This window comes from Lissotriton vulgaris, chromosome 12 (assembly GCF_964263255.1).
Source record: "Lissotriton vulgaris chromosome 12, aLisVul1.2, whole genome shotgun sequence".
Classification (NCBI taxonomy): domain Eukaryota; kingdom Metazoa; phylum Chordata; class Amphibia; order Caudata; family Salamandridae; genus Lissotriton; species Lissotriton vulgaris.
Window position 1 is genome coordinate 372,547,181 of NC_141700.1, and position 26,938 is coordinate 372,574,118.

Here is a 26,938-nt window from a genome sequence, read left to right on the forward strand (position 1 = left end):
TAAGATGACTCTCGCAGGGAGTTCAGATTTGCATAATTAGCTGCATGCTGTTCCTTTTATACTGCCCACAGTGGGCCTCGCTCAGTGCATGTTATAGCTTTCTGCATGCTGGGATTTGAATAAGAGGCTGTAGCCTCGAAACGCATCAGGCAGGATGATCTTTAAAGACTGGAATGAAGATGCTAGATTTCTTTTTTGGGTAAACCGATGGTTTTGAATTGCCTGTTGAGTGCGTCCTCAAATGCTTTTGGGCCTTTGGTGAAAAATAAACTGACACGGGAACCCTGTCATGGAGGACTGTGTTGTGTCCTAGCAGACACAGTCTAGTTGCTGAAAGTGTAATGAAACAGTTACCCCCCACCCACCACTGATGTCACGACATCACGTGATACAGTCAATAAAGAAAGCGAGCGCACGTGCTCGAGGCTCACTAACCCACGAACATCACGGTGTCTGCGTCCAGTCATTATTAGCATGTGGGCCTAGGGCCCCATGACGCCACAATGTCGGCCGCTGCTGCAAAGTGCCGGAAGGTGAAGGAGACAAAAGCTCCCATAGCGTGTGACCCTGAAGCTGCTGCGGCGGTGGGAGGACTGAGCACAATGCCCTGCAGCAGCAAGTAAAGCGGTGGGGACAATGCAGAGAGACTGTCTCCCCCTCTTTGCACCACAAACACATTGGTGCCCTACTGCCCCAAAGTCAAACGAAAAAATTGGACTTACCTGATGTCCTGCTCCTTGTGTCTGGGGTCAGCAGTGACTGCAGCCCCCTCCTGCTCCTGCAAGCCCGGGACTCCAAGCAGAAAAACAAAAAAAACAAAACAGGAGAGAAAGTCAAATTAGATGTAAGCTGCTGCTGAAGGGAAGCCACAGCCTACACTGCCATCTAGTGGACACCGGATAGTATTGCACCAAAAGAAGCACAAATGAAGCAAACAAGCACAAGACAGCACAAGGGAAAGCCTACAGAATGAGAACAAGCCTGCAGCGACTCGGACGTAGACTGAGACCCATCACCACTGCAGAAGTGACGCCTGTGGCCACAGGTGCTCACCGCAAAAGCAGGAGAGAAAACAACCTCACGCGGGACGGCGAGGAAGATTCAAGACGTCTACCGCAAGCAGCAAGATTCAAGGGCAACCGACTGGAAGTGCGCAAGTGTACCCCGGACGCGGACGGTACAGGACAGCGCCTAACAGAGAGGAACCACACCCAAAGCACTAGAAGACGTGCGAGGCAAGTACCCAAGTGTGAAGAAGAAAAGTGCGATACACACGTGAAGAAGAGCGACAACGCCAGAGGAGCTAAAGAAGCAAAAGAAACAAAGCTGCACTGAAGATGTACCGCGGCCGGTACAAAATGAAGCAAAAACTTGGAACCGCAATGCACACTGACGTGCAATGGAAGAGTGACGCAAAGTTACCCCGCAGCCAAAAGGAGGCAAAGAAATCACGCACGGTTAACGCCCCACGAAGTTAAAGAGTCTCACCGGCATTGCGTGCGAGAAGTGCGCCCACCGGAGAAGATTCAAGGAGAGGTGACGTAACCCTCCGGTACCTGCAAAGCATAAGAAGAGTGCAGAAGAAAGTGCGCCGACGCGCAGACAAAAGTGCGCCAATGCAAAAGCCGATCACCCAGATGGTTTCCGGAGAAGGAGAAGAGAAAGCCGACCTGCCAACAGGTCGCCGGAATGCTGACCCACCAGAGAGGCACAGCGAAGGTGTTCTACCAATAAGTCAGGATGAAGATGTCCTGCCGTAAATCGTCCGTGAACTGAGAGATCAGGACAATGTCCGAAAGAGAACCCAGAGTGATGGACGCAACATCTACAAGAATTGGAAGTAATAGGAGGCAAGAGAAAAGATCGTAACGACCGGTCCAGTCACAGAAGAAAGGAGAGAAGACAGTGTCCTAAAGCAAGGACAAGACCAGAGGGAAACAGGCGGAGTGCACGCTGCTTGAAGAAGCCTGGTCAGAAAGACTAAGATAGAAAGGTGACCGCACTGTGTCGTGAAAAGAAAGAATGAAGAAAGAAGTCATGTGGCACGACGCCAAGAACAACATCTGGAAAAGGTGAGGAGAGGTGTGATAAGTCTACACACTTACAAGAAGAAGAGGTGACACACACCACAACATCGTGTACAGTGACCCACACGTCCAGGAGAACACTGATGGCACCAGGAACAGATCAGGCATCTATTCACAAGACCCAGACGAGCAGTCAACTACAGGAGAGCACATGCCGGACCATTGGCAACACCCACCTTTGGGATCGAGCGGAAACCTGGATGCGGAGGGAGCTCAGATGGCCTGAACAAGGAGAACTGACCAATCCACACCAGCCCGTGGAGATCCAAGGGGCAAAGGCCTCAGGGACACTGGTGGCAGAAGGTCCCGACACGAGAGATGGATCCATCGCTGTCTCACCTGCACGTCCCAGGAAGAAGAGGAACTTGTGCGCAAAAGCAGGAGTCAACAACTACCCTTCAGGTGGAGCTACGGACTTTTTGAGGTAGTACCCTCATCATCTCCTCCATTCACACGCAGACTGTGGAGTTGGAGCAATGCTGTGGAAGAATACCCGGCCCAGTGGAAACCTGATGAAAAGGACCTCCGGGACATCTCGTGGCAGGAGAACACCAGAGAGAGGGGCGTCCTAGTGAGAAGAATGTCCTTCAAACACTCCATCCTTTGTAATGTAAAACCAAGCTGCCTACAGTGAAGAAACCGACGGACCAGTAGAAGACAACATCCTTCAAGTCTAACATCTGGTCATCCTGTTTGGCGTCACCCTCAAAAGCAAGATCTCAGTGGACTGACCAACACACTTCCACGGCGCAAGTCCAGAAGCGCACGCCCACCGAGAACCAGGACGTCAAGCCCAGAAGAACTAAGATTTCAGCAGCAATTTCCACCGTCGTCATCAAGCAAGCAGCTCAAGAGACTCAATGTAAATTTGTAATTATTGTATATTTGTGTATTTTCTCCCACAGGTTCGGACTTTTGTCTTTCCTTAATTGTTATCAAATTTTGGGAGGAATGTTGTGTCCTAGCAGACACAGTCTAGTTGCTGAAAGTGTAATGAAACACTTAACACCCACCCACCACTGATGTCACGACATCACGTGACACAGTCAATAAAGAGAGCCGAGCGCACGTGCTCGAGGCTCACTAACCCACGAACATCACGGTGTCTGCGTCCAGTCATTATTAGCATGTGCGCCTAGGGCCCCACGACGCAACAGACTGCACCATCTCAAGTTTGCAAGTGAGAGGCTGCGTGGTGGGAACTATTCCACGCCCGGTATGCAGCACAGCTAATGCGGTAAATATTAACCAGCACTTCACCCGGAGCCCTACTGGAGGGTAAGCCTGTTGCTGCAAAGAGTGAATGATCACCAGAACCCACTGACGGTAAAATGTGCTCTAAATGGACTACAAATCCTAGCATGCATCAATGGTGAATGGTGAAAATAAACACACTTAGCCAGGCCCACTAGGGTCCGGTAGAAAACAGCATTGGCTTACTAATTAGAGCCTTCTGCCAACACTCACGTTACAAGCCCTCTATGAATATGAGGCTGTAGCCTCGAAACGCATAAGGCAGGATGATCTTTAAAGACTGGAATAAAGATGCTGGATTTCTTTTTTAAATAAACTGGATGGTTTTGCATTACCTGTCGAGTGCATCCTCAAATGCTTTTGGGCCTTTGGTGAAACATAAAATGACACGGCAGCCCTGGAGGACTACACCATCTCAAGTTTGCAAGTGAGAGGATGCATGGTGGGAACTATTCCACGCCCTGTATGCAGCACAGCTAATGTGGTAAATATTAATCAGCACTTCATCTGGAGCCCTACTTGAGGGTAAACATGTTGCTGCAAAGAGTGAATGATTGACAGAACCCGCCGAGGGTAATATGTGCTCCAAATGGACTACAAATCCTAGCATGCATCAATGCAGAACAGTGAAAATAAATGCACTTAGCCAGGCCCACTGGAGGCCAGTATAAAACAGCATGCATCCAATTAGCTTACTAATTAGAGCCTTCTGCCACAGTACAAGTCGCCTATGTATTGTATGTATTTGTATTCGCAGCTTCTGGTGCACTGCTGCTCGGAGAATGAAGTCCACTTGTGTCCTTTCTTTTCTTTCTAGTAATTCCCATGATATCCTCGGGAATACTCAGACACTGTTGTATGCCAAATCTCTTGCTTTGACACTTACCTCAAGATCTGTGCTATTTTTCTGTGATGAGTGGTTAGTTCTTTCATCCATGGTGTAGTCATTTGTCACTATCTTGAATTTTCATCATTTAGTGTTACCTTATTGTATCCACCTATATCGCTTCTTTTCTAAAACCGCTACCTGCGGTGTGGCTGTCATTGTGAGGATTCTGTTGCACCCTTTAACCTCCTGGTATGATGTGATCCCCTGTTTCCACTCAATGCTACTATGCTAGATGAATAGTCTGTTTTTATGCTATTTTTGGCCTCTAATAGTTGTCAGCTCCATTTCCCTTTTCTCCATGTTCCTCTAGAGATAAACCTACCATGCTGGCCTCACCTCTGGAGCCTTTGTGCATCTTTCATTCAAACAGATTGCCTATCTGTTTATGACTTGGGCCTCCGTCCTAAAATCTTAATCCAGGTTCATTTCCCTGCGGTGCCTTCTCAGCTTTTCCCAGCTATTTTCTTTGCCATTTGAGTCTATTGTTCTCTTTCTTTTACTCTAAATCTTTCAGCTTATATATCACTACCGGGTTTTGTCTCATTGATATGTCCATTTTAAACATTTCTGTAACTGTTACACCTCCTGAATCACGAGGGTCTTTCAGTGATTATCTTTCTCTCTTGCCAGTTGTTCACTAGCTCCCACATATTCGTCTTAACGAATTTTCCTACCACACACTCTTTTTCTACTCTATATTGTTTTAATTTTTATTTAGTGTGCACTTTCCCTGGTTTAATAGAAATGACTTGGATCTCATTGTTTTTCAGTCCCTCTGATGGGTACCTTTGTTTTTCCTGTGATTTTACATAGAGATGTATTATACATTTACACCCTGGTCTTTCTGCTTAGCCTATAATATATGACCATGTCTTTTATTGTGATTGTTTTCATAGGCATTCCTCATTTCCTTTGCTTTCACACAAATTGTCGCCCTTAAGAAGATATGACCATAAAGAGGGTCGGACACCGAAATGCGCGTTGGCTCTGGAGCCCCTGTGCTTGTTTGCATCTGACCCTTGGAGAAGAAACTATAATATGGACTGTATCAGTGCTAAATACTGATAATCAATTAAACTTGGACTCTCCACATTATACAACATTGTTTGATGCCCCTATATGATATTAACCTTGCTTTGTATTACAAGACTGTGTTTGGCACTATTTAATATATTGTTTTTTGATGGAGTGTTTGAGATTGTCTGAGTCTGTGTCTGCCTGTCCATTTGAAAGGTTGTGCATGGGCAGCGTAGGATGTTTGCAATTGTTTGTGGATACCTTTTGTCCTTTATGTTTTTTCTACTATGGTGATAAAGTAATATAAATAAATATGATATCCCTAATTCTTTAGTCTTTTGTACTATTATTGTGAAAGGTACCCTACTTAGGACTGTTTTTCATATATCAGTGACGTATTGCACTATATAAATAAGTACTTAGGCTGAGTGTTTTCTCTGATTGTCTCTCAGGAACAACAACAGGTCATCAGCATAGAGGACTGAATAGTGTGAAACCCCCTGTATATCTATTAGCCAGTGTTTTAACCACAATGGCAAATAACAGTGGGAAGAGGGGACAGGCTGTTGAGCACTTCTCCCCACCAGATAGGCCTCTGAAATATGCCTTCTAGTCCGGACTCAGGCAGTAGGTGCAAAACACAGGAATTTAGTCCATTGAATAAATCCAGAAGCCAGCCCTATTTTAGATAAGACCTTGTATAGAAAATCCCAGCGAAGACTGTCAAAAATCGACGTGATCACCACTTTATGCTTATCATTTCTGCTTCCAGAATTGCGAGGAGCCTCCGGATATTATGCCTGTGTTGCACCCGATATGAATGCAGATTATTCCATGTGGTTTCAACTAGGGCATCAATGGAAGCAAACGATTCCCTGGAATCCTAATTATTTTGTAGTCTGTTGAGCATGAACAATGGACTGTATGTCCAGAGGGAGGTGGGGGGGCATCCTGATTTTTACAGTGAGATCACCAGGACTTCATCTGTTGAAATGAGCTAGGATCCTGCTGTCGTGTTCATATCTAGAACCCTAATTCGATATTCCTGATTTATGCCCTTGTGAGGTTAAAATCAATAATGTCCTGACAACGGCATAAGAATCAGATTCATATTCAGTATTAGCCCATGCAATCCAAAGCACAGCACGGCTACTCCCATCGACTCCTAGAAAGCACAACGCGTTCTTTAAACAAACCAAGCCTTCAGCAGCCCGGGAAAACCCCTCCCTGCTTTTGTTTTGATTTGAACAAGAACTCCTGAAGTCCAACCTTACGTCAAACCCGGCACCTTTCAGGTATAAAATACCAACAGTTGCCTTAAGCAAACACACAGTGGTTTGGAGCAGAGCGGCCATCTACTTGCCCGAGAGCCCAGCTGATACGAGTGCCCGCGGAAGCCGCCCCTCCTGTTTGACGCACTGAGAGAGACGCTGTCTTTTTCTCCTGCCGAGAAAATCCAGCTCCGGTGTTTCCAGTCTACCCTTGCGGGTTGATGGAATATCGAGTCCTGAGGAAAGAGATACCAGACCTCCCACATTCTATTACCAAGGTACGGAGCTGACTAAACCCTTAGGAGAATTCTTGATGCAGATTCTTGGCAAAATTATCTTAACCAACTTAACTTGGGGGATGGCTGAGAGAGAGATCCACGCCTCTCCGTAGCTCTGGGTTTCCTGCTCCTTTGGCCCCTCCTTCCTACTACATGATGACTGATGGCGGCAGCAGCTCCGGACTGTAGCTGGGCGTTTGGATGATCGCCTCACTTCCAAGTTTTTCAGGAGCCTTTCACTGTGTGAGTAAGCAGAAAATATTAGCCTGCTGACGCTGGTTGACGCTAGGACATCGCTGAACCCCCCTGGTCTGTATCACGCATCACGCCCCACAACATTATACTTTGCTGAATCGAGAGCAGTGTCTGGGGATTGTTTGTACCGGTATTATGCAGGTTAAATCACCGCATTGGAGTATTAAATTAACGGCTGCCTTCCTCACTATTTTTTCTGATAACGGGAGCCCATAGTGTAACGGCTGCTGGCAGGCAGGACTACAAGACCCATAATCCCTTTGTGCTTGCAGCCTTACTACTGCGGATATAGGGAGCTGTGACTGCTTCCATCTGGACTGGAATGGGGAAATAGCTAACAGCCAGAGCGAAGGCCAGAATTTGCCGCCAGCAGGCTAAAGAGGGTGTTGAGGCGGTTAAAAGGGCTGATATGGCGTTGGATAAAGAGAATAAGGAAGGCTCTTCCGCTGATGCTACGGTAAGCTCTGGGGATGAGGAGCCTCCGGCTGTTCATTCCATTCCTCGGATTGAGCCTGAAAAATCCGGCAGCTCTGAGCATCAGGAGGGTTCAGAGATGCTGCTAATCGATGTAGATGTGGATGCAGATGCGGATCAGTCGGTTACGGCAGAAGTTGGGACTCTGGGGTGCTCTGACCAAGGGGGATATCATATTCCTCCCACTAATATGAAATCAGCTGGGTTGACTAAAATGGCGAAACAGTATCCGCTGTTTGAGAAGAGATCTTTAGTCACTGCTCCCAATAAAGCACTTAGTCCTGATACTGCGAATTCCTGTAAAAAAATACCCTCTTCAAGCAAATCGGATCTCCCAGGGTCTTCGTTAAACTCTGCTAGGCGGGTTGAGACTGAGATTGAGGATATTACTGTAATTAACCGTTTGCAGCCTATTATAGAAATCCCCACTGTTCGTGATGAAAGCAGTAAAGAGATCTCCTTCCCAGCCACATCGGAATTTCCACAACTCAATCTAAGTCCTGCTGGAACTGCTCATGTACGGAGTTTAAGTCTGGGCAGTGGTATGGATACAACTGGGGAGGTTCAAATGTCAGTAAAAGATATGCTGAATTTGATCTTAAATGAGGTGCGGGAATTAAAACAATCTCAGACAAAAGAATTGGCAGTAATAAGTCTCCGCTTGGATAAAATTGAAGACTCTATGGCCCGTTTCCCTGTTCGTCTCAAAGAAGCTGAGACCAGGATTTCTGGCTTAGAGGACAGTGTGATAGAGATGAAAAAAGATATCTCAACTGTGTCAAAATCTACAAGAGACTTGGAATACCATCTTGACGAGTTGGAGAACTATAATAGGAGGTCAAACCTCAGAATAGTGGGTGTACCAGAAAAAATTGAAGGCACTGACATGAGGCAGTGGATCACATCCTTTTTTCGTCAGGAGGTAATCCCTGAGTTTAAGGGAGACTTGACAATTGCTCGTGCTCATAGAGTGCCGGCCCATCAGCCTACTAACTCTACATTTCCCCGGACTATTTTGGTTAATTTTGCGGACGTGCGAGTTAAGGAAAATATTCTTTCTGTAGCATTTAAAAAGAGACAATTTGCTGCTAATCCTAAGACTAAATGTAGGATTTTTTCCGATATGTCTGCAGCAGCTGCTAAGCGCAGGAAGGAATTTGTTAAGATTCTGCAGCTGTTTAAAGATCAGGGCGCACAAGCTATGATTGCGCAGCAATCAAACCTTTAATTTTTGGCCCGGGGGAAATTCTATATGTTCACTAATGTTGAGGAAGCTCGGGAGCTGCTCGGGCAAATCCCGCAGGGATAAAAATGTATCGCTATCTATTTCTCTGAGAAAAAGAGTTTACTTACGCTCCTTTTTTGCTCGGTTTTCTCTTTACTTTTTCGCTTTTTATATCTTTTTTATTTCTCTGTATATACTCAGCTCTACAAATATGGAGGGGTAGACTGGGAAAAGGAAACCATAGGGTCAAGGGGTGCAATAACAAGACACCCTTATGTTAGGGGTTAATGCCTGTTGGCCAGCGTGGGAAGGTGGGAGAGTAGAGCAGGGCCACAGGGTTGGGTTCAGGGGTTGGGTGCGGGAGCCACTGAGGTGGCAGTGGGAGAAAATGAAAAACATTGAAGTTCTTTTGGGTACAAATGGGAAATTCGAACAGAATGAACAGAATGGAAATATAATGATGTCTGAAAGGTTTTTCTTTCTCTTTTTTATAAAAAAATAAATGTCTAATAGGGGGCTTAAAATAATTTCATTTAACGTTAATGGGTTGAACAACAGAAAAAAAATGCGTGCCATAGAACTGTGGATCAAAACAGAGAACCCGGATGTTGTGATGATACAAGAGACTCATATTGCAGCTGCAAAGATTGATGCTTTCTCTATGTATAAAATTTGGGCCATGTACTGGGGATTTTCGTGTTCCATAGAAACTAAACGGGGTGTTGCTCTTTTCATAAATCGAAATTTAGAACCAGATATCTTGCAATGGGAGGAAGGTGGTATGGGACGTTGGTGTTGGGTTACTTGTTTAGTGAAAAATAGAATCAACCCTATTACTTTTGTATGCTTTTATGCTCCACTGGATGACTCTGCTCAAATTTATGAGGGCCTGTTTCAATCATTACTTATGGTTCAAGGCGATATAGTAATTGGGGGAGATTTTAATATTCTTATGGATTTAAGGCTAGATTCAACTACCCCATCCAGAAAACATTTAAAGCCCAAATCACGTAGATCTATCTTAAATAATAAAACAATATTAGATCTTTCTGACCCTTGGCGTCTGAAAAACCCGCAAAAAAAAGAATTTTCGTGTTGGTCTGGGAGACACAAAACTTTTTCACGTATTGACTTTTTTCTAGCCTCTAGGCGATTAAATTTTTCTTACCAAAACTTCCTGCATAATGGGTTTTCCGACCATGCGATGCTAGTCATAGAATTTGAGACAGGTAAAGATATCAGGAGTCCTAATAGATGGCAATTTAATAAAATGTATCTATAAAATGATCTATGGCTTTCCCATTTGAAATCTGAGATTGTAGAATTTATTTTGCGAAACCAGGATACAGCTCCTCTCCATATTATATGGGACTCAATGAAAGCCTTTATTCGCGGGGTCAAAATCAGTAAGGACGCAAGGGAGTGGTCTATTATTAAACAAACTAGGAAACGATTATATGAAAGCATACATTCATTGACTCTGTTGCAGCAATCAAATCCTTCTAGAATAATAAATAGTAAATTAAATGCAGTAAAACGATAATTAAGCGCAAATTTCTTTAAGCAGAGTGAAGAACAGTTTCAACGACAGTCTCAGAAAATTTACGAGGAGAACAATTTTACTGGTAAATTTCTTGCATGGCAGGCGAAAGAGCAGTCTGCGGCGAACCAGATCCGTTCAATAATTTGTCCGATTACACATATTGAGACTTCAGAGTCTGTCCCAATTGATAATTTAATGCTCTCACATTATCAGAAGATCTATACTCAGCACAAAATGTAGAGCACTTAAATCTTACAAATTTTTTAAATAGATACGAACTACCTAGCTTGTCGCAGGCTGAGAAAGAGGCAATGATTTGCCCATTCAATCTGCCCAAATTGGAATCGGTAATTAAGGAACTCCCAACAGGCAAAGCATGCGGGCCAGATGGTCTCCCGGCTGAATTTTTTAAAGTTTTTTTTCCTCCTTTTCAGAGTTAATACTTCTTTTAGTGAATTCTATGTTAGCTGGTGGGAAAGTCCCAGACTCATTTGCCATAGGTACGGTGGTGAGTTTTGCCTAGAGAGGGAAAAATCCTAAAGACCCTAATTCATATAGGCCCACTACTCTTTTGAACACTGATTATAAAATTGTTACGAAATTGCTATCTATTAGTTTTAATAACATTGCGACTGACATCATTTATCCTGATCAAAATGGATTTGTTGCCGGCCCTCAATTAGTTACAAACACTCATTTCCTGATTGAAGCTTTAGATTTTTTTCAAATTAATAAAATTCCCGTGTTAGTCTTATTTTTTGATGCAGAAAAAGCTTTTGATTTAGTTGTCTGGAAATCTTTATTTATAATTTTAACACATTTTGGAATTCCGTCACAAATTATCAATTTAACCCAAAATCTGTACACGGGTGCTAAAGCTAATGTAATTATTAATTCACTAATGGTCGGCACAGTGGAGGTCCAACAAGGTACAATGCAAGGCTGTCCCCTTTCCCCTATTCTTTTTGCTTTTTTTATTGAACCGCTTGCAGCAGCTATTCGCAGAACAGAGAATATTACTCCTCCGATTATATTAATGGATAAAATTAAACTTTACGCTGACGATATCATGCTAGTAATAAAACCAGATATTCGCTCTCAGACTTCTGCTTTACAACTGTTTGAAGAATTCGAAGCCCTTGGCGGCTATCGGATTAATAAAAAAAAAACTGAAATTTTAGTTTGTGGAGGAGCCGATATACACCTGCATCCAGAATTGTTAGAATGTATTAATCCGAAACCGAAGAGATATTTAGGGGTTTTCTTTTCAGCCGTTGTCACGGATCTGTATAAACTCAATTTTGATCCTCTTCTACGGAAGGTCCAGTTAATGTTCGATAAATGGAACCTGTTGCCACTCTCCATCATGGGACGGGTGGCGTTGATTAAAATGTCTATTCTCCCGCTTTTTAGTTTTCTGTTTTCAACTATTCCTTGTTTTTTGCCAAGCTCTTTTTTTTCAAGAACGGAAACGTTATTTTCCAGATTTATATGGGCAAAAAAAAAACGTGTTTGGCAATGCGGACTTTATACGCAGACACAGATGTGGGGGGCCTCTCATTACCCAATGTCAGAGACTATTATTGTGCATACTTTTGCACAATATATAGATCGATTTAAAAGTGGTTTGCCTAAGCCAAACTTATTTATACATTTCTTTTATGATCAAATATGTCTTGAGGCTCAAATTCCTTCTCCTTTACAAATTCCTAAATCCCCAAAGCTTACTCGTTATAAGATAATGAATTGGCTTTTTAAACGCCAGGATAATATTATCAGAAGATATTCTCTCCCTGAGTTTAATTTCAGATCCCCCATAATGTATTTCTTTTTGTATATAGGTATTAATATAGGATTAGATAATATAAAACTTTGGAATCGTGCCGGGTTCAATTCTTTATCAGATTTCTTAAAAGAGGGGAAATGGATTAACCCTGAAGAAATGCAATATCTAATTAGGTGCAACTTTTTGTTAACGGGATCGTATAATGCGATTTATAAATTTCTGAGACAATTAAACCCATTAGAGATTTGCTCCCCGAATCAATTATGGGAAAATCTGTTTTTGGTCGTGCGGACTAGGAAACCAGGGGAATGGAAGTGTTGCTTAATTCAGCAAACCGCGCATTAAAAAATGGCATGATCAAGAAAATCATGTTCTTTCAGTCATTACTTGGAACAAACTAAATAGACTGAATTTTGAAGGTTTGCATGGTTCAAACTGGAGAAGAATGATATTTTTTTCTAAACGGCTTTTATACTACACTCCGGCTGCCACTGCCAAAATGTACAGCAACACCTCTGCTAATTGTTTTAGGTGTCAACACGGTAGTTTCGCGAATTGGTCTCATATTATTGTTCACTGTCCTAAAATTGTACCATTTTGGAACGAGATCTTTCTGTTTTTACAAATTCATTGTGACATCAAGGTGACTTATAATATTAGATTAATGCTGTATGGTTATGATACGGATATTGAACTTTCAGATTCAATGGTGAAATTGTTGTTTATTATAATGGCAGTAGCAAGGTCGCTGATCTTACAGAACTGGAAAACATTGCTAGTTCCCTCCTTTCATGCCTGGTTACAAAAAATGAAAAATGTTAGAGAGAGTGAGTCTGTATGCCTTTAGAAACGGGAGAATGACAAAATTTGATAACATTTGGCAATATTATTTTGAGTAATTACATGTAACTTTGAGGAAGCGTATCTTGAATGAGTTTTGGTCAATTATAATAACTATTTGGGATGATAATCTGTTTATGATCTGAACTAGTTGTACATATACTACGTTTCTGTTCTTTTTGTATGGAATGGTTTTCCTTCATTATTTTACTGTATTTTATGTTGCAAGAACTTCAATAAAAAATATCTTTAAAAAAAACCAACTTAACTTAACATCGCTACTTACTTGTCCATTCACGAGTATTAGGCTTAGGTCAGGTACACCGAGGTAGGCTTAGTTAGAAGCACCAGTTGAGTATTTTAGTCAATGTATTTGTGTATGTATATATTTTATCCATTTTAAAGTATCATATGGCTAAGAAACTGTATCAATGCTTTTACAGTATTAATTCATAATACTACTTTTACTGTACGCACTTTACTTTACTCTAAGTATTGCAATTGTGGCAATTCACTTCTCTTGTATGAGAAAGAAGACTGCTCAATAAATAACACTTTTTTATTGAAAACGCCCGTCTCTCTATTTCTCTGCACTCTGATGAAACTAAGTATGCACTGCTGACTGAGTGAAATATCTGTCTATTGTTTTCACACGACTCTAGAGATATACTCTTATTCTGAGGGAGCAAAGTTGTCATGTTTATGCAGTTGTCGGAAACTGAATCCCTTCTTGTCTGAGCCAGGGAAGGTTATCCATCCCTCTTCATTCAAGAAAGTTTCCAGTGACCTCTGAGCTAGCTGGCGCAAACCTAAATTAAGTTTAGCATAGTCAGTAGAGACATAGATGACCTAAGTCCTACGTCTACACTGCTGTTTATGTTATTGCAATGCGCAGAACCTATTGGGAAAATAGGAACTACACTACATGGCGCCCAACGTTTGGTAAGGCGATAATCTAACACAAGACAATAGAGTAACTCAGTCGTGATTTTTCACACAGAACCCTTTCCCCGTAAAAACTCCACAAGACGTCTGGAGTGGGTGAAAGGTTAATATCCACCATAACTTAGTAGGATGAGAATCCTATGTATTAGTTTCTGGGTTTGATCAACGTTGAAGGATACAGTGTTCCAAAATATTGTGCACCTAATCTTTGTTTCCTTGAAACTCGATCTCCAACAGAAAACTTTCAGTCAGTTAAATGGCAGAAAGTGACGAAGCAAGGGAGCGAGCCAGACTAACAGCTCGACTCTTAGAGGAAGACACAAGTCTTCATGAAACCGAACCGGATGCAATACTCATTCCGGTCAATCTAAGAAGAACTATAACTCTAAAACTTATAGAAAATGGCCTGACACCGCGAGGTGCTACAGTCATATTCGTGATAGGGGCACACGAACATCGGCAGACAGAGGTATTCTATTCATGGATACACTATTCAGCAGCACACGCTACGACAAAAGACTTCCACTATTACAAAATAGATGAACCTCCGGATGAATACACTTCTTTCGAGGAGATTGAAATTCCACTAAAATACCAAGAGCACCTGCTCTGGTTTAAAGGCGCCCTAAAACATAATTATCATATCACCAGGCTCGGTCCACTAGGTAGACCAGGAGCAACGTGGCCGGTTCTAGCCATCTACACACCACATCCAGACATTGATAAAATTTCAGTTCCTGAACTTTAAGCTCAGCTAAAACTCTTAATTAAAATACATAGACAATTAGTCCAATATGTCATGCGGACCTCAATAGTCCAACCGACATTTAACATTCCACAGCAGACCCCCCCACCAGGGGACCATAAACAAAATCATACCACAGAACATACAATCATGTCTTGGTAAAGTACCCATAAAACGGGAACAAATTCCATTCTGGTTAGCACAGAAAATTACTCAAATAGAGGCAGTATTCCCTGATACTACGCCTACTGATAAACACAGAATTCTGACTATCTGTCTCCCAATGGGGATCGCACCACATGTGGAGGACTGTGACACTTGGGGCACAGTCTTTGCTTCCATCTACACAAAAAAAAAACGGTATCCATTCTATGGCGGTCATACCAGATGTATTAAGACAGATTCAAAACGAATACGGTCCAGAACCAGCTTTAACTCTGGGTATGAAATTACTAAAAGACTTCAAGCTGGTCTCGGCTATATTACTAGGCAACATAAAAGGTGAAGCAGCATCGGTGGCAGTCCGCCAGAAACTGAAGGAAACAGATATAGCAGCCCAACCATTGGAACTTGCCGGAATCATAGAAAAATCCCATGAAGAGCTAGAAAGAGATAGTTTGGGTGGAAAACCGATAAAACCCCAACTAACTGAAAATCCTGAAAAAACATTTATTAAAAATAATTTAAAGACTCCAAAAAAGAGCTGGGATGGAAAAAAACCTTCCAATCCCAGGGAAAAACGTTTCCAGTCCAGAAGAAGGTCTCCTCAGCGTAGAGAGAGATCTCCAGGCCGAGAAGACAAGTCTCCCCAAAGGGAACCCTCTGAAAAAAGATACAACCTTAGAGATAGGGATAAAATAAGAAAACCAGACAGATATCAAGATGTTGAGACACGTCCCTCTAGATCATTCTCATTGAATCCTTCTCGATCTTCCTCACAGAAATCGGAAAGAAGAGGACGATCAGAACACAGAGAAGAGCACGCCAAGTCCAAAGACAAGGAACCTGCTCATCAAAGTAAAAAATTACTATTTCCCAGAAAGAAGGTAGCAAGTATTAAGATTAAACATGCAGAGAATTCTGAGGACACAGCTGAAAAACGGAGAGTGGGCACAGACAATGCTAGACAGCGGAGCAGAAGTGACCATAGCTCACAAGACCCTGATGAATCTTCTGGAGACAGTGGACACGAATTAATACATTCAAGTGGAAACTGCAGACACACGAGTTAGTGTGCCCCATAAGCTATATGAAATAACATTACATATGGAGGGAGATAAAACTAGGAAAATAAAAAGTCTCTTTTGCGAAAAACTTTCAAAAGGCTATGACATTCTGTTAGCTGAGAAAGATTGGCCACCAGAGTTTGTCAGGGAGTGCCCTCATGGCGAACAAATGATTATGCCTGCCTTCTCGAATCATATCCCGATTCATAAAAAATGTACCTATGCAAGAAAATGGGCAGTAGCCCAAGCTCCTGCTTTATACAAAAATCATGTAGGATGGGATGAGGACTCACCTCACCACAAGATCCAGTTAAGGAATCAGCCCACTGCACAAAGGCAGTACCCAGTTAAACAAGAAGCTAAAAAACAAGTCAGGGAGATCTTAGATCAACTTGAATACCAAGGAGTGATCGAAACATGCACCTCAAATGAACAATCCTTTGTTTCCTGTCTCCAAGCCAAACGATTCGTATCGTCTAGTTTTGTACTACAGACAACTAAATTCCTGTTGTAAAACACAAAAAAAAAACGGTATCCATTCTATGGCGGTCATACCAGATGTATTAAGACAGATTCAAAACGAATACGGTCCAGAACCAGCTTTAACTCTGGGTATGAAATTACTAAAAGACTTCAAGCTGGTCTCGGCTATATTACTAGGCAACATAAAAGGTGAAGCAGCATCGGTGGCAGTCCGCCAGAAACTGAAGGAAACAGATATAGCAGCCCAACCATTGGAACTTGCCGGAATCATAGAAAAATCCCATGAAGAGCTAGAAAGAGATAGTTTGGGTGGAAAACCGATAAAACCCCAACTAACTGAAAATCCTGAAAAAACATTTATTAAAAATAATTTAAAGACTCCAAAAAAGAGCTGGGATGGAAAAAAACCTTCCAATCCCAGGGAAAAACGTTTCCAGTCCAGAAGAAGGTCTCCTCAGCGTAGAGAGAGATCTCCAGGCCGAGAAGACAAGTCTCCCCAAAGGGAACCCTCTGAAAAAAGATACAACCTTAGAGATAGGGATAAAATAAGAAAACCAGACAGATATCAAGATGTTGAGACACGTCCCTCTAGATCATTCTCATTGAATCCTTCTCGATCTTCCTCACAGAAATCGGAAAGAAGAGGACGATCAGAACACAGAGAAGAGCACGCCAAGTCCAAAGACAAGGAACCTGCTCATCAAAGTAAAAAATTACTATTTCCCAGAAAGAAGGTAGCAAGTATTAAGATTAAACATGCAGAGAATTCTGAGGACACAGCTGAAAAACGGAGAGTGGGCACAGACAATGCTAGACAGCGGAGCAGAAGTGACCATAGCTCACAAGACCCTGATGAATCTTCTGGAGACAGTGGACACGAATTAATACATTCAAGTGGAAACTGCAGACACACGAGTTAGTGTGCCCCATAAGCTATATGAAATAACATTACATATGGAGGGAGATAAAACTAGGAAAATAAAAAGTCTCTTTTGCGAAAAACTTTCAAAAGGCTATGACATTCTGTTAGCTGAGAAAGATTGGCCACCAGAGTTTGTCAGGGAGTGCCCTCATGGCGAACAAATGATTATGCCTGCCTTCTCGAATCATATCCCGATTCATAAAAAATGTACCTATGCTAGAAAATGGGCAGTAGCCCAAGCTCCTGCTTTATACAAAAATCATGTAGGATGGGATGAGGACTCACCTCACCACAAGATCCAGTTAAGGAATCAGCCCACTGCACAAAGGCAGTACCCAGTTAAACAAGAAGCTAAAAAACAAGTCAGGGAGATCTTAGATCAACTTGAATACCAAGGAGTGATCGAAACATGCACCTCAAATGAACAATCCTTTGTTTCCTGTCTCCAAGCCAAACGATTCGTATCGTCTAGTTTTGTACTACAGACAACTAAATTCCTGTTGTAAAACATTTGCAGTACAAAACTCACATAGTACAGCACTAATGAATAACATTGTGCGCAAAAAATATAAAACGACATTAGACATCTCTAATGGATTCTTCTGTCAAAACATTGCACCAGAAAGCAGGTATTTGACCGCTTTCTCAATATTTGAATCGCAAAAACAATTTTGCCGACTCCCCAGGGATTCAAGAGTAGCCCGGATTATTCTCAGCAAGAGTAACAGAGTTACTACAAATATATGGAGATGAAGCATTATCATATGTCGATAACATCTATCTCACAGATGATGACTTGGAGACTCACTTAAAAAGGGTGAACACCATAATACTTGGACTCGCCTCAGAGGGTTACAAATTCAACTTTAAAAGGTCACAAATTGCACATCTAACTGTTCTATTTTTAGGTTATGAATTATCAAGTGAAGGCAAAAGCCTGGCAGACAATTTCTTAGAGAAATGTGCAATACTCCAAGCTCCAAAAACGCTGAAGAATTTACAATCACTACTAGGTTTCCTGAATTTTGGAAGAACATACATTCTAAATTATGCAGAGAGGGTTAAACCTCTCTATGAATTAATAAAACCAGATTTCAAACAAACCAATTGGACTCAGAAACACACAGAAATTTTGAGATCACTACAAACAGACATGTTAACTAAAACAAAATTGCAAACACGTGAGAACACACGCAATCTTGTAATCCGAGTCATCCCAGGAAGATGCAGATTCACATACCTGACCTCTAATGAGGGAGAAACGGTACCTATAGCTTACAAATCACATTTGTACAGTCAAGCTGAAATGAAATTCAGCTCCACAGAAAAAATTCTAACTGCGGTTCAAACTGCTGTAGCAAAAGAAAGAGCCCTAGCACAAGGTAAACGAATAATAATTGTTACACTGATACCTCCCTTAGAAGCAGTAACAAAAGCAAGCATACCAAATGCCAAAGCATTACATCCGAGATGGATACAATGGGTTAATTCTCTTGCTGCTACGGACGTAGTATATGAATTTGATCCTAATTTAAAAACACAAGAATTTCTACAATATGAATATGAATGTCCTCTGCCAGCTGCAGTCCTGCCTCTGGATCATTACGGATGTATAATATATACAGACGGATCAGCGCAACCCGCGGTTGGGGGTAAACAAGCATATAGTGCTGCATGCGCGATCATTAAAGGTCGATGGCATGAAGGAAAATTTAGACCAACGGTCACTAAAACTCAATCTCTAGGAGATTGTACAGCTCAGCGAGCTGAATTACTAGCATTTAAGATGGCGCTTGAAAATACCGATTGAGAATTCCCCACACAATAGTGTGCGATTCATATTATTGCGTTCAGTCTTATAATGAATACTTGCAGAACTGGGTTCAAAATGGCTTCAAAGATGCAAAAGGTGGCACAATCAAGCATAAAATGCTTTGGGAACAAATAGTTTTTTTACAGAAAGAACTACAAAAGACTCATGTGATACATACACTGAGTCATCAACGTGATGGCGTTCACGTTGCAGGGAATTCATTAGCTGATGAAGCCGTGAAGGCAGCTGTGCAAACGGCTTCCGTAGCTGCTATCACCCGGTCAAAAACAAAAATAGATAGCGACATACTACAAGCTGTCAGTGCGTCAGTAAAAGATGACAGAAAAACACTCCCAAAAAGCTTTCCAGTAAAGTACTCATACATAACTGATGCAAATAATGTTCCATTTGCTCGAATCCCTGGAGTGGGGGATAGAGCGATTCCAAACATGGAACACAGATTAGGACTAATCTCAGCGGCACACGAAGGGTTAGCATCTGCACATGCTGGTATTTCCGCCACAACATCATTATTAAAACAGAGATATTGGTGGCCGGGTATTAGGAAGCAAACTAAGAACTATGTTCTAGAATGCGAAATATGCCAAAAAATTAAAGTATCAACAGTGAAACAACCAGCACAGACACCCCTTCTAATCTCAGAAAAACCATTAGCATGTGTTTACCTGGACCACTGTGGTCCTTTACAAAGGGATGGCAACTATAAATATATCATGGTTGCAGTGGATTCTTGTACAAGATTCATTTGGATGTGGCCCCAGCACTCGGCTGACGCCAGAACTGTTATAAACGATTTGCGAGTCTTTATCGGCACATACGCAACTGGCATGCTACATTCTGATCAGGGTCCTGCGTTTAGCTCTCGAGCTTACAAAGAAGCCATGACCAGTATGGGCATCGTATTGCGGTATTCTTCTCCCTTCCATCCTGAGGGAAATGCGGTTGTGGAAAGAAAAAACCGGGAGATAAAGCAATCTATAACGGCGAGGGTATTAGGTTCGGGTGATGGGTGGGTCAAACATTTAACAAGTGTCCAACGTAGTCTTAATAATCTGCCAAGAAACTCTCTAAAAGGTCTCACTCCATACGAACTATTGTTCGGAACTAGAATGCTTATTCAGGACTTAGATAGTCATACTTCAGTGGTAGAAGGAAAAAGCTTTGAAATCAAAGATCGTTTGGCTGTTTTACAGGATTTAAATGAAACAAGAAAAAATCTGAGTAACATAAAGTTGAAACAACAGTCGAAATCCACTGAAGAAAAACCACCTGTCCCAGAAAGACCTGTCTGGATTCCAAAGATTGGGGATCTGGTCAGAGAAAAGATTGCGGTAAAGAAGGAATTTGGGCCTTCATACAGAAAAGCAGTACCTGTCTTAGCTATCAACGGAACAAGATCAGTAGTACTACCGCCCCTTGCTGGTAAAAAGGAGAACCGAGTTGTATCCATCGACCTGGTAAAACCACAATCATGTGGCCAATAATAAGTAGTAGGCCAAGTGGACTCCCAAGAAATAGCAGAATAACTAAGTTTGCTACAATCCAAGAGGCTCATGCTGAGAGACTAATCAAAATAAAAAAATCTGCAATGAATAAAAAAGGACTATGCAATAATGCCATGGAACTTGTGCCTCTTGAAACCCAAATAATAACAGTTCGTCAAGAAACACCAATCTACAATGATGTAGCTTCAGACTGTTCTAATGAAACAAAGAAAAATGCAAAAGCAAATGAAAATCCGGAAGCAATTCCAACAATTGACAGAACTGCATCAGGCTACTTCATCAACTTCGACAATTTCTCTGAAGACCCAAGCGAACATGAAGAAATGCCTCCAAGACAAAGTTTTAGAAATAAAATAATTGAACTTTTTCTACAACTAAAAAAGACTTACCTAATTTCACCATGGATTGAATTTTGGATTGTGTTAGGTGTACTTTTCCTCCTGCTTTGGCTCATCATGGTTATATGTTTGGGAAGATTCATTGAAGGAAAATATAGTACAATGGACACAGCAAGTCAGAACATCAACTTGGTCCTAAAGCCACACACATCTTCTCACATCGAGAAAAGAGAACTGTCATCAGTGAACATCACAGCCATTCCAATACCCAGAGGGGTAGCATGGGACAGAACTGATTATGACATTTTGGGCCCGGTCGAGCTTTTAAAGTATCCCCACCAGCTCAAGATTTCATTAAGTGATTTTGTAACACCTAGTACTTTCTCTGATGACTGGGACTTTGAAAACATTAATAATATGATGTCAGATTTAGTAATGTCAGCAAAATTTACAGAACAAGATTACTTGCAGGGTTCGTCCAATTATGAGGAGCTTTACTGCTACACCCATTAGGGTGATCACTATTTGCATGAAAGTGCTCAGCCTAGAAATGTTTTATCTTTTAACCAGTGGGAACACTGTCCGACACCACCAAAAGGCAGTTCAAAAAAGTTTTCTGATAAATTCCAATACTTCTCAGGACTTGATAACAGTGACCCAAGAACGTTTTATTTTAAAATGTCAAATAGAACAGGAATGAAAACAATGTTGACAAATACTAAATTGATTTATTCAGAAAAAGTTTATGACAAAATGTCTACATTAGGTTTCGAAATTTGGAAAAACACCATTGAAACAAAAACAATCTGGGGTTCCAATGATTGGCAAATACAAGGCCTAGAATCACTGTTTAGGTCCTGCATGATCCCAGAACAAATTATTTTCTTGAATGACACAATTCAACAAACTACTTGTCTTGGCCTTGCTAAGATAAAAAACATGAACACACCGTCTATTCCAAAACCCATGCCTGATAGTGACAGCACTACTGATGTGGAGATAGACGTTTCTAATATTTTATACCAAAACAGAACACATACTGATTGGAAAAAATGGTTTATCTGGCCAACAGACACGAATAACTGTCAAGATAGATTCCTAAACACAGGGGTTCAAAATGACCAGCCCAGACCCTAGATATTCCCAGAGACAACATCCAGGGATAGTTACAACATACAGTGTAGGGAAACTATGCCTAGAGTGGCTACAGAAATCCACACTGGCTGAAATTAAGCAACACTTGACTTTACTGAAAGACGGTGCTGACTTGCGTGATTTCATAATGGGACCACGCAAACAGCATCAAAAACGTTTCATAGCGGCCGGTATATACGCTGCATACAACAAACCATGGAAAGTAATGCAAATTGAGACAGCCGAAAAAATACGAGAAATTGATCGTATTGATTTGGAAAAATCACTTTCTGTTGTGGACAATGGGTTAACGACTCTGTCTTCCAGAATATATTCACTGGACAGTATTGTATCGTCTGCCTTTGATATAATAGAGCAGGACTTACTAATGCTACAACATGGTCAGTCTCAATTACGTTCTATTGTACAGCTTGGATGGACGTTGCAAAATCTGCGTTCAGGCTACGTACCATGGCGTTTAATCAACACAACGTCATTATTCGGTCTCTTAAACCTTACTGATAAACAAATCAGTTTGGCACAAAAAGGAGCAGATTATACAATCCTAAGCATTGAAAAACTCGAGAGATTACCATTGACAATGTCAGAAAGACCTGTCATTGAATGGATAATACATGGAACGATTACAATTCCGATAACAACTTTCCAGTTTAATTACTGTCAAGAGTATATACCAGCAGACCAGTATGAAAGGTTGGGTAAAGAATACATCAGATCAACCTGGGATTTACCTTATACACACAGATGTTACAGTGAAGGAAACAGAGAGGTATTTCTTAGTGGTAAAAATTGTAAAAAATCACTAAGCGGTACACTTCTGTGTCAAGGAATTAATTTGCATGGAACATGCAAAGGGTCTTCAAATAACCTTTCATGTCACCTGCATGGCACGCCTGCAAAACAGATAGAGCCATTCTTTAGACCACTTTCAAACGGTAGTTGCATTTTAATAAGTGACCACAGCTGTTGTGGCATGCTGCCAGGAAAAGCCTATCTGACAACTGTAACCTCCGGAGCCATTTGCTGTATACAAGTATTGTATCCACACAGCAATCCAGATATGGGGGCTGCGTTATGGCCTCGGTTGAATATCTCTTCTATTCGAATTGATACTTTAAGCAGAATGAAGTCTATTCTTTTACAAACAACTGTGCCTCTAACGTCATCAAAAGAAACATATGATCTGCAAGTTGCAAGGACAGCAGCAGAGATACATACCCTTTTATCAACAAATTGCCCAGTACATTTCGTAGAAGTATTGAGCCAAATCTTAAACATGTCTGATACCAGTGGCATCGCACATGTATTTAAGACAATTTTTTCGGGACTGTTAGCACCGTTTGAAACAGTTCTGGGCATCTTCCCGAATTTTGTCCACTCTGTCTTTGGCGGCCTACCCTTAATCTTGGGACTCGTGGCATGATTTTTATTTTTGCTTCTTCTGCACCGATATGGCAAGCCAATCCACAGGCAAGCCAATCCACAGGCAAGACTCTAGCAATGATGGAAGAAACGATCCTAGCAATACGATACAGAGACCGTATCACTAAGGTCCTCGGATTGGCCCGGCTAAGAGATCTAAGTACAACCTGGTTTCTTTCATTCAGACCGATCTGGCAAGATTGCATCATACCTGTGCTTCGATGTCTGCTATGGAGAGAAGAATGCGTGTTGGACATCTGTCTTACACTACAACCAGCAGTACCAATGGATATTGATACTTTGCTAGGTCCGGTAACGACTCATGCATCGTGTTGTCCCCAGCGGCTACTGATTCTGACAATGGCATTTGTTGAGACTTCACCACTACGAGTATGTGGCGGTGAGGTAAGAGAGGAAAGCAGCACCAAACAGGTACAGCCTTCTGTGAGCATTGCTGATCCAACCATCAATGATAGCACTCAGGCAGAGAACTGCACAGTTGCAGCATTTTCATACTTGGTCGAACTTTCACCTGATGTGGTAGACCAATTTTTTGCAGGTCTGTCTGAAAGAATGTTCTCTCCAGTCAATGAGAATAACTCCTAATAAAAACAATGAGCACACAGCGTTCCCTGAACTCTGAATTCGGCCTTCAGCTTTTGATAAACAAAGCTACAGAAATTATTTGGAACTTTTCCCCTGAAAGCGAAATTATCTTGCCCATATTTTCAAAATGTTTACTTTTTTTGGCACATGGTACTCTGCTTAAAGTAGAACTATTCTTAGAGAACAGAGCTTCTATTTTAGGATAATATAAACAATATTTTACCTCAGCCTCTAGCACATATAACAGAAATTTGTATAGACATGTGATGAAATGGTCTCGACCTTTTCTGTAGTTAGAGCCATTTCATGTGTAAATTTTGCAATTCCTTCAGTTGATATATATATATATATATATGCATTTCTCTGAATGATAACACCGCTTGAAAAGCGTACAGTACAAATACTCATTTTCCGTGTATTTACCGTATACCATTTAAAATGCGAAATATGTATTTTGGGGTGGGTCGGAAAAAAACACATGCTTTTTTGAATGTTTAATAATGCTTAGTTTTAGTAATGATGGACATCAATTCGAGGAGTGGGTGTTGTGTTCATATCTAGGACCCTAATTCGATAATCCCGGTTTATGCCCTTGTGAGGTTATAATCAATAATGTCCTGACAATGGCATAAGAATCAGATTCATATTCAGTAATAGCCCATGCAATCCAAAGCACAGCACGGCTACTCCCATCGACTCCTTGAAAGCACAACGCGTTCTTTAAACAAACCAAGCCTTCAGCCGCCCGGGAAACCCCCCCTGCTTTTGTTTTGATTTGAACAAGAACTCCTAAAGTCCTGCAAGAACTGTTAGTTCTTGGTGACGTCTTATGTCCAACCGTATGTCAAACCCGGCACCTTTCAGGTATAAAATACCAACAGTTGCCTTAAGCAAACACAAAGTGGTTTGGAGCAGAGCGGCCATCTACTTGCCCGAGAGCCCAGCTGATGCGAGTGCCCGCGGAAGCAGCCCCTCCTGTTTGACGCACTGAATGAAACGCTGTCTTTTTCTCCAGCCGAGAAAATCCAGCTCTGGTGCTTCCAGCCTACCCTTGCGGGTTGCTGGAATATCGAGTCCTGAGGAAAGAGATACCAGACCTCCCACATTCTATTACCAAGGTACGGAGCTGACTAAACCCTTAGGAGAATTCTTGATGCAGATTCTTGGCAAAATTATCTTAACCAACTTAACTTAACATCGCTACTTACTTGTCCCTTCCCGAGTATTAGGCTTAGGTCAGGTACACCGGGGTAGGCTTAGTTAGAAGCACCAGTTGAGTATTTTTGTCAATGTATTTGTGTATGTATATATTTTATCCATTTTAAAGTATCATATGCTAAGAAACCGTATCAATGCTTTTACAGTATTATTTCATAATACTACTTTTACTGTACGCACTTTACTTTACTCTAAGTATTGCAATTTTGGCAATTCACTTCTCTTGTATGAGAAAGAAGACTGCTCAATAAATAACACCTTTTTATTGAAAACGTCTGTCTCTTTATTTCTCTGCACTCTGGTGAAACTAAGTATGCACTGCTGACTGAGTGAAATATCTTTCTATTGTTTTCACACGACTCTAGACGTATACTCTTATTCTGAGGGAGCAAAGTTGTCATGTTTATGCGGTTGTCGGAAACTGAATCCCTTCTTGTCTGAGCCAGGGAAGGTTATCCATCCCTCTTCATTCAAGAAAGTTTCCAGTGACCTCTGAGCTAGCTGGCGCAAACCTAAATTAAGTTTAGCATAGTCAGTAGAGACCTAGATGACCTCAGTCCTACATATCCACTGCTGTTTATGTTATTCCAATGCGCAGAGCCTATTGGGAAAATAGGAACTACATTACACTGCTTCCTAAACTGTTGCATAGAGGGCAACCAATCTCGGTGCCAGTTCTTCAGCATAGGCTGCATAAAATTCCACAAGCAGCCTGTCCAACCCGGGGACCTTACCTCGTGCAATATATTATTTGTAGCCTGGCACCTGAATCTACTGTAATGCCCTCTTGTTTGTAGAGGTGCTTGCCTACTTCCCAATCCCCTTCTGGGATTTGGGAGCCTCAAGATGTGGGGTTGGTGAGCCAGGCCAGCAGGGTACCATCCTTGTAGTGAACTGCGGATTGTGGTCTGACACTGTTCATCATAGACACTCCAAATTCCAGACATTGCTTTGCACACTCGTGGTCACAAGAACTGTTAGGTTTGAAATGTCCCTATTGTGATGCTCATGTTATGCTCTGTATTATGCTCTGTATTAAGTTAGCATTCATGGTGCCATTTTATTAGTAACCAATATTTTGTTTTATAAACTCACCTAAGCTTTTGTCTTACATTGCTTGTCTCAGCAGAAAACTGCCACCTGTACCTTCAGCTTGTACTGTCCGAGGCCGAGTTTCGTTGCAATGATGAATGTACTCTCTATTATTGCATACCTTCACTGTTCGATAAAACCGTTTCCACATCTTATAATGGTAGCCACAGGCCGAGCGGCCTTCCAGTCAAGATAGTGTGTGCCCAGCCCCAGGACCATGGCTCATCCTTCTTTGCTACCTATGTTAACCATTGCCTGGACCAGAATGTTCCAATCTGGACGTGTTCTTGGGGAATTGGGAATGTATAATATCGGACTTTATGTTGGGGGGAGTCAGTCCCCCGACCATCATCTCAGGAGACTGATCCGACTGGGCTCCACTGCAGCACAATACTTATAAATAATTTTGCTTGTATTCTCTACTGCCTGATTAGACTCTACATTGTTTGGAAGGCTGAGAGGTGGTCGTGAGTGACCCGGGTGACCCTAAACTGGTCACTTCCTTCAGAACGTATAGACACATGTGTA